This window comes from Danio aesculapii, chromosome 4 (genome assembly GCF_903798145.1).
Source record: "Danio aesculapii chromosome 4, fDanAes4.1, whole genome shotgun sequence".
NCBI lineage: Eukaryota > Metazoa > Chordata > Actinopteri > Cypriniformes > Danionidae > Danio > Danio aesculapii.
The window spans coordinates 6440501-6446982 of record NC_079438.1 but is presented as its reverse complement, the minus strand read 5'-3'; the positions used below and the strand labels follow the sequence as shown (position 1 = coordinate 6446982).

Here is a 6482-nt window from a genome sequence, read left to right as displayed (position 1 = left end):
GTTATCAATGCAGGGGACTACCATTAATTTCAAGAATGATACTGGTGCAGATATCACAGTCATGTCGAACAAACATTTCTAAAACTTCCTGTTTGCCTACATCTTACTAAAACATCTGCTGACATCATAAGTCCCGGTGGCAAATTGTACTGTATTGGTAAATTCTTAGCCTGTACAGAAAGGAAAGGACAAAGTGTCAGTTTCTGGACTTATGTTGTTACAGGCCCATACACTAACAACGTCCTCAGTTGTAAAACTGGCTGTGAAATGAAACTGGTGAGTAGAGTTGATTCTGTCAACATGGAGGACTGTGTTTCAAAAACTGTCTGGTGCATGCATATTCGCCATGTTAGATGCATCCAGTGCATTCTGGCAGATATCATTGGATTCAAGCTGCAGAAAACTCACCACTTTTATAACACCAGTTGGCTGCTTCTGTTTCCGGAGTCTACCCTTTAAAATAACCTCCGCTCCGGAGATATTTCAGAGAGAACTGAGCACTCTTCTCAAAAACCATGCTGGCTCTGTTGCAGTGATGGACGATATACTGATGTTTGGTAGAGACAAGGAGGAGCATGATCGCAACCTCAAAGCAGTCCTAAATTCTGTCAGAGACTCTGGTCTTAATTTGAATAAAGAGAAGTGTCACTTTGGAAAATCTGAAATTCAATTCTTTGGACATATTATTGGAAACGATGGGATCCGGCCTGACATTAACAAATTTAGATCTATAACGGAGCTCCTCTGCCCTACGAATCTGACTAAATTGCGACAGGTCTTAGGGATGATAAATTACATCTGTAAATTCCTTCCCGGTCTTTCATCAGTTCTTCATCCAATGACTGAGCGGCTTAAGGGTGACACTAAATGGACCTGGAGCGAGGCACAGATGTAGGTGTTTAACAGAGTGAAGAGCATGTTGACCACAGCACCAGCGTTAGCGTTCTATGATACTACAAGACCACAGTGGTCAGCGTTGACGCAAGTAGTTATGGTCTAAGTGCTGCCCTGTTTCAGCAGCAAGAAGAAGGACTACTTCCGATTGCTTTCTGTTCAAGGACTTTAACTGAGACTGAACGCCGCTACTCACAAATTCGAGATGGAATGCCTAGCTGGAGTGTGGGCATGTGAACAGTTCTCGCGTTACTTGCAAGATATGGACAAATTTGAGCTCCAGACTGATCATAAGCCACTTGTGCCATTGATTAACACATACGATGTTGACAAAGCTTCCTTAAGGTGCCAACGGTTACTGATACGTTTGATGAGATTTAATGTCAAAGCAGTGCATGTACTAGGCAAACAGCTCATGGTGGCAGACACTCTTTCTAGAAATCCTCTGACTCATTACTCATTGAGTCTGACACAGAGCATGACCTGACAGTGTTTGTACAGGCAGTACTGTCCACTAAGCCGGTGAGTGGAGATGGGTTAAATGCCGTAAGGAAATGCCACGCTCCAAGATACAGATCTCCAGTTGGTTTGCAAGTACATCCGCCAAGGATGGCCCAGTCAGACATCTCAGTTGACAAGTGTGCTCCACAGGTTTTATGCTGCTGGGCTCACCTTTGGAAATTGTTGGACTTTTGCTGTATGAGGATATAATTGTGATTCATGGTTCACAGAGACCGGAAGTGTTTCGTCTGCTTCACACAGGTCATCAGGGCCTCACGAAGTACAGGGAGAGGGCTAATATGTCTGTATGGTGGCCTAGAATAGGCAAAGACATTACAAAAACAGTAGAGACATGCGAGTTCTGTCAAGTCTATAAGTCGACACAAAAGAGAGAACCCCTGATGGTTACAACCCTTCCTGATGGGCCATGGCAAAAGATTGCTGCGGACATCTGTGAACTAGATGGTAAGAAATCCCTAATAGTGGTAGATTATTATTCTCATGATATTGAGATTGCACCTCTACAAACTATTACAAGCCAGCTGGGTATTAAGCATCAGAAAACTATGTTCGTTCGGTGGGGGATCCCATACAAACTTATAACTGACAATGCTACTCAGTTTACATCTGCTGAGTTTGTGGAGTTTAAAACGACATACGATTTCACTCACACTACCTCCAGCCCTCACTACCTACAGGCTAATGGTGCGGCTGAGAGGAATGTTTCTATTGCAAAAAGAGTGTTGAGGCAGCCAGATCCACAGCTATTTTTAATAAGCTATCGTGCTACACCCATCAATGCCACGGGACTGAGCCCAGCTCAACTGATGATCGGACGTCAGATCAGAAAGACAGTTCCAATACTACCAAAGAAAGTATATTGTGCAAACAAAGTAAGGCACAATCTCTTGCCGAAACAGAGACACATTCAGAGTGTCCCGGATATTCCATGTTGCTAAAAGGGAACTTGTTATATATTTACTAAAGGGGGGCTTCATCACTTTAAAGAGGGGAGATGTGGTGATATGTGAACAGGTTATTGAGATTGGCTGTTCTGTGTCGGGGTCCAGGGTTGCTGAGGCAACGGAGGCAGAGCCAGCACGAGCAAGCTCATACAGAAGGCAGAAAGATCGCTAATGAGTGCATGCTTTAATAAAGTTATATTCTGAGTTCTAAAGCGATGGTCTACTGTTTAACATGACACCCTGTCTGCTTAACAAATTTTAGAAAAACGTTTTGTTGAAATTATGAATATATACAAATAAAAATAGTCAATTTACAGCGTTTAAATCTGTGTCTTATCAATATGACCAAAAGGACTTTTATGATCAATTATGTAAGAAACTCTGAAAACTGGACTGACACAGTTTCAATTTACTATAACTCTATGTTAAGCAGCTTTGACACAATTTACATTGTAAAAGCACTAGATAAATAACAATGAATGCATTTAATCTGCTTAAATTTGTACACGTTAATGGACCAAACATTTAATGTGCATCAAAATTACAGTGTGTGTAGCCAATGTTTCCAGTGTCTTTTCACTTTTCAGCTTTTAATGAGACATTTTAAGACTTAATGAAAACTAATGTTTATTTATTTATTTCAGACCAAATTGAAGAGAATGAGGGGAGTAAAGAGGAGGAACATCATGTCAAAATTGAGGAAAAAATTTATTTACAGACTGATGGTATTTTGAAAAGGAGAGACAGGAATCATTTCACCTGCACTCAGTGTGGAAAGAGTTTCAGCTGCTCATCACACCTTAATAATCAAACGAGGGTCCACACTGGAGAGAAACCATTCACATGCACTCAGTGTGGGAAGAGTTTCAGCCAATCATCATCCCTTAATCTACACATGAGGATCCACACTGGAGAGAAACCATTCACTTGCACCCGGTGTGGGAAGAGTTTCAGCCGCTCATCACACCTTAATCACCACATGAGGATCCACACTGGAGAGAAACCATTCATGTGCACTCAGTGTGGGAAGAGTTTCAGCCAATCATCATCCCTTAATCACCACATGAGGATCCACACTGGAGAGAAACCATTCACTTGCACCCGGTGTGGGAAGAGTTTCAGCCAATCATCACACCTTAATCACCACATAAGGATCCATACTGGAGAGAAACCATTCACATGCACTCAGTGTGGGAAGAGTTTCAGCCAATCATCATCCCTTAATCAACACATGAGGATCCACACTGGAGAGAAACCATTCACATGCACTCAGTGGGAAGAGTTTCAGCCAATCATCATCCCTTAATCACCACATGAGGATACACACTGGAGAGAAACCGTTCACATGCACTCAGTGTGGGAAGAGTTATAGCCAATCATCACACCTTAATCAACACATGAGGATCCACACTGGAGAGAAACCATTCACATGCACTCTGTGTGGGAAGAGTTTTAACTGCTCATCACACCTTAATCAACACTTGAGGATCCACACTGGAGAGAAACCATTCTCATGCACTCTGTGTGGGAAGAGTTTTAACTGCTCATCACATCTTAATCAACACTTGAGGATCCACACTGGAGAGAAACCATTCACATGCACTCATTGTGGGAAGAGTTTCAGACAATCATTATCCCTTAATCACCACATGAGGATACACACTGGAGAGAAACCATTGACTTGCACTTAAGCCGCGGTCACTGGACTTCTCTCCTCATAGACTTCCATTCATATGCATGCGAAACGCAGTCCGTGTGTCAAGTTTCGCAGTTCACTGCATTGCAAATTCAAGCTTGATGAACTCTGACCTGTGAAATCACATCACTTGACTGTGTGAGACCAGTCGTAGATCAAAACATGACCTCTCTGGACAGAAATTTTAAATATGGACCAATCACTCACTTTTTTTAATGTCTAATAATCTTGTTTAATCCCGCCCCTTTTCTAGGGCTGCTCGAATATGGGAAAAATCATATTCACGATCATTTTGGTCATAATTGTATTTCATGATTATTCAAAACGATTATCAGTTAAGTCAAAATTATTCGTCCTTCTGTGAATTTTTTTTGTATATAAATATTTCCCAAATTTAACAGAGGAATTTTTCACAATATTTCCTATAATATTTTTTCTTCTGGAGAAAGGCTTATTTGTTTTATTTCGGCTAGAATGAAAGCAGGTTTAAATATTTTGAAACCTATTTTAATAGCTCAATATTAATAGCCCCCTTAAGCAATGTTTTTAATGTTTTTGATTGTCTGAGAAGAAACTACTGTTATACAATGACTTGCCTAATTACACTAATTAAGCCTTTGAATGTCACTTTAAGCTGAATACTAGTATCTTGAAAAATATCTAGTAAAATATAATGTGCTGTAATCATAGCAAAGATAAAATAAATCAGTTATTAGAGATGTGTTATTATTAAATCTGTTATGTTTAAAAATGGGTTGAAAATAAATCTTTCCATTTAAACAGAACTTGCGGGGAAAGGGTCGCTAATAATTCAGGAGGGCAAATAATTCTGACATTAACTGTATATATGCACAGTTATTTTCCTCCCTGTAAAAAGGAAAGGGAAATGAATACAATAGAATAAAAATATGAAACAAACTGTGCTTTAAGAATCTTAACTGTAAGAAAAAACTTAGCTACAAAAGTCCTTCAGTCAAGAGCAGTGAGGGATTTTCTCCTTTTGTTGTTTGATAATGATAAAACAGTCAGCAGCAGGAATATGCGCTGTCACTTTAAGAACTAGTTGCGGCTCTGATATGGTTTCTCTTTCACATGTCTTTTGATTCTCAACTTGTTTGTTTATTACACAAATGAGGATTAATATGAATAATCACTAAACACCGCACTCTAACACAATGTCTCTGAGGCTAAGCGCGCGCACACACACATAACAACATGCGCTCTTTTGCACTTTTAAACATGAATGATTCAAATGTACATCTATGAATGATGCCGCATCTCATGCTGCAAAAGATACAGTACATGCTTTTAGTCATTTCAAGTGGAACTGAGTTTTGCAGAGCAACGAACGTGTACAACTGGACAGGGGCGGTATATGATGCAATAATCGTTTATCTCGATTAATTGTTTTCATAAGCCGAAAACCGAAGCCAGATTTTCAATTAATTGCACAGCCTTACAACAGAACTTTCGCATGCTCATACTCTAGTGTGACCGCAGCTTCGGTGTGGGATGAGTTTCAGCACACTCCTCAGACCTTAATAAATGAAGACCCACACTGGAGAGAAACCATTCACATTCACTCAGTGTGGGAAGAGTTTCAACCGATCAGCACACCTTAAAGAACGCATGAAGATCCACACTTGTGTGAAATAGTATATGTGCTGGAGTGTGAGAAGACTTTTATTACAGCTCCAAAATTGAAACTGCACCAGACCTTTTCACACTGGAGAGAGACCGTACAAGTGTTCACACTGTGACAAGAGGTTTTATCAGTTAACACATCTAAAAACACAAAAGAGGATTCTCAATGGAGAGAAACCGTACAGCTCTGATCAGTGTCTACAGAGTTTCGCTCAATCGGTGCAGCTTAAGAAACACGTGGACAAAAAAGTTGCATACATGACACGAATACAGCAAAACATTCTCATGTGTATAGGATGTGTCATGTCTGAATAATGTTTGAAAAGGCTGAGTGACGTATACTGTTTTCCAACACTCCTACACTGCAGTAGGTGGGGTTGTAAATGTGTTGCGCTCCTCACGTTTACCGTAACACAATGATGGCGGCTGAGAGAAGAACAGTTTCATAAACATCTGGCAAAGAGAACCTCTGTGGCTTAAAATCTCTTTGCAAGTGATTGTACAGGTGCGGATACATCTGTATTTTACTCTTCAGTGTATTCATGTAGCTAGTGTTGTTTTGGATAATGTTCTCTGTCTGGCTCCCTGAATGAGAAACAAATCACTGGAAAGACGCCGCACATCAAAGAAGGTGGAGCTCCAGGACGGTTAGTTTGCAGTATACCAGGGCCTCAAGTTTAGAAAGCCTATTCAATTGTCATGTGTTACATCTTTTATTGGTAAAGTTTATTTAATTTTAGGTTCAAGATTCTTTCTAGTTACCACATTTACTTTTTTGAGTA

At 40.2% G+C, this 6482-nt stretch overlaps 1 pseudogene; it reads left to right on the top strand.

Annotated features, from left to right (window-relative positions):
- The first annotated feature begins 1796 nt into the window (after positions 1 to 1796).
- On the top strand, positions 1797 to 4413 carry LOC130222681 (gastrula zinc finger protein XlCGF8.2DB-like; annotated as a pseudogene).
- Positions 4414 to 6482: the final 2069 nt, after the last annotated feature.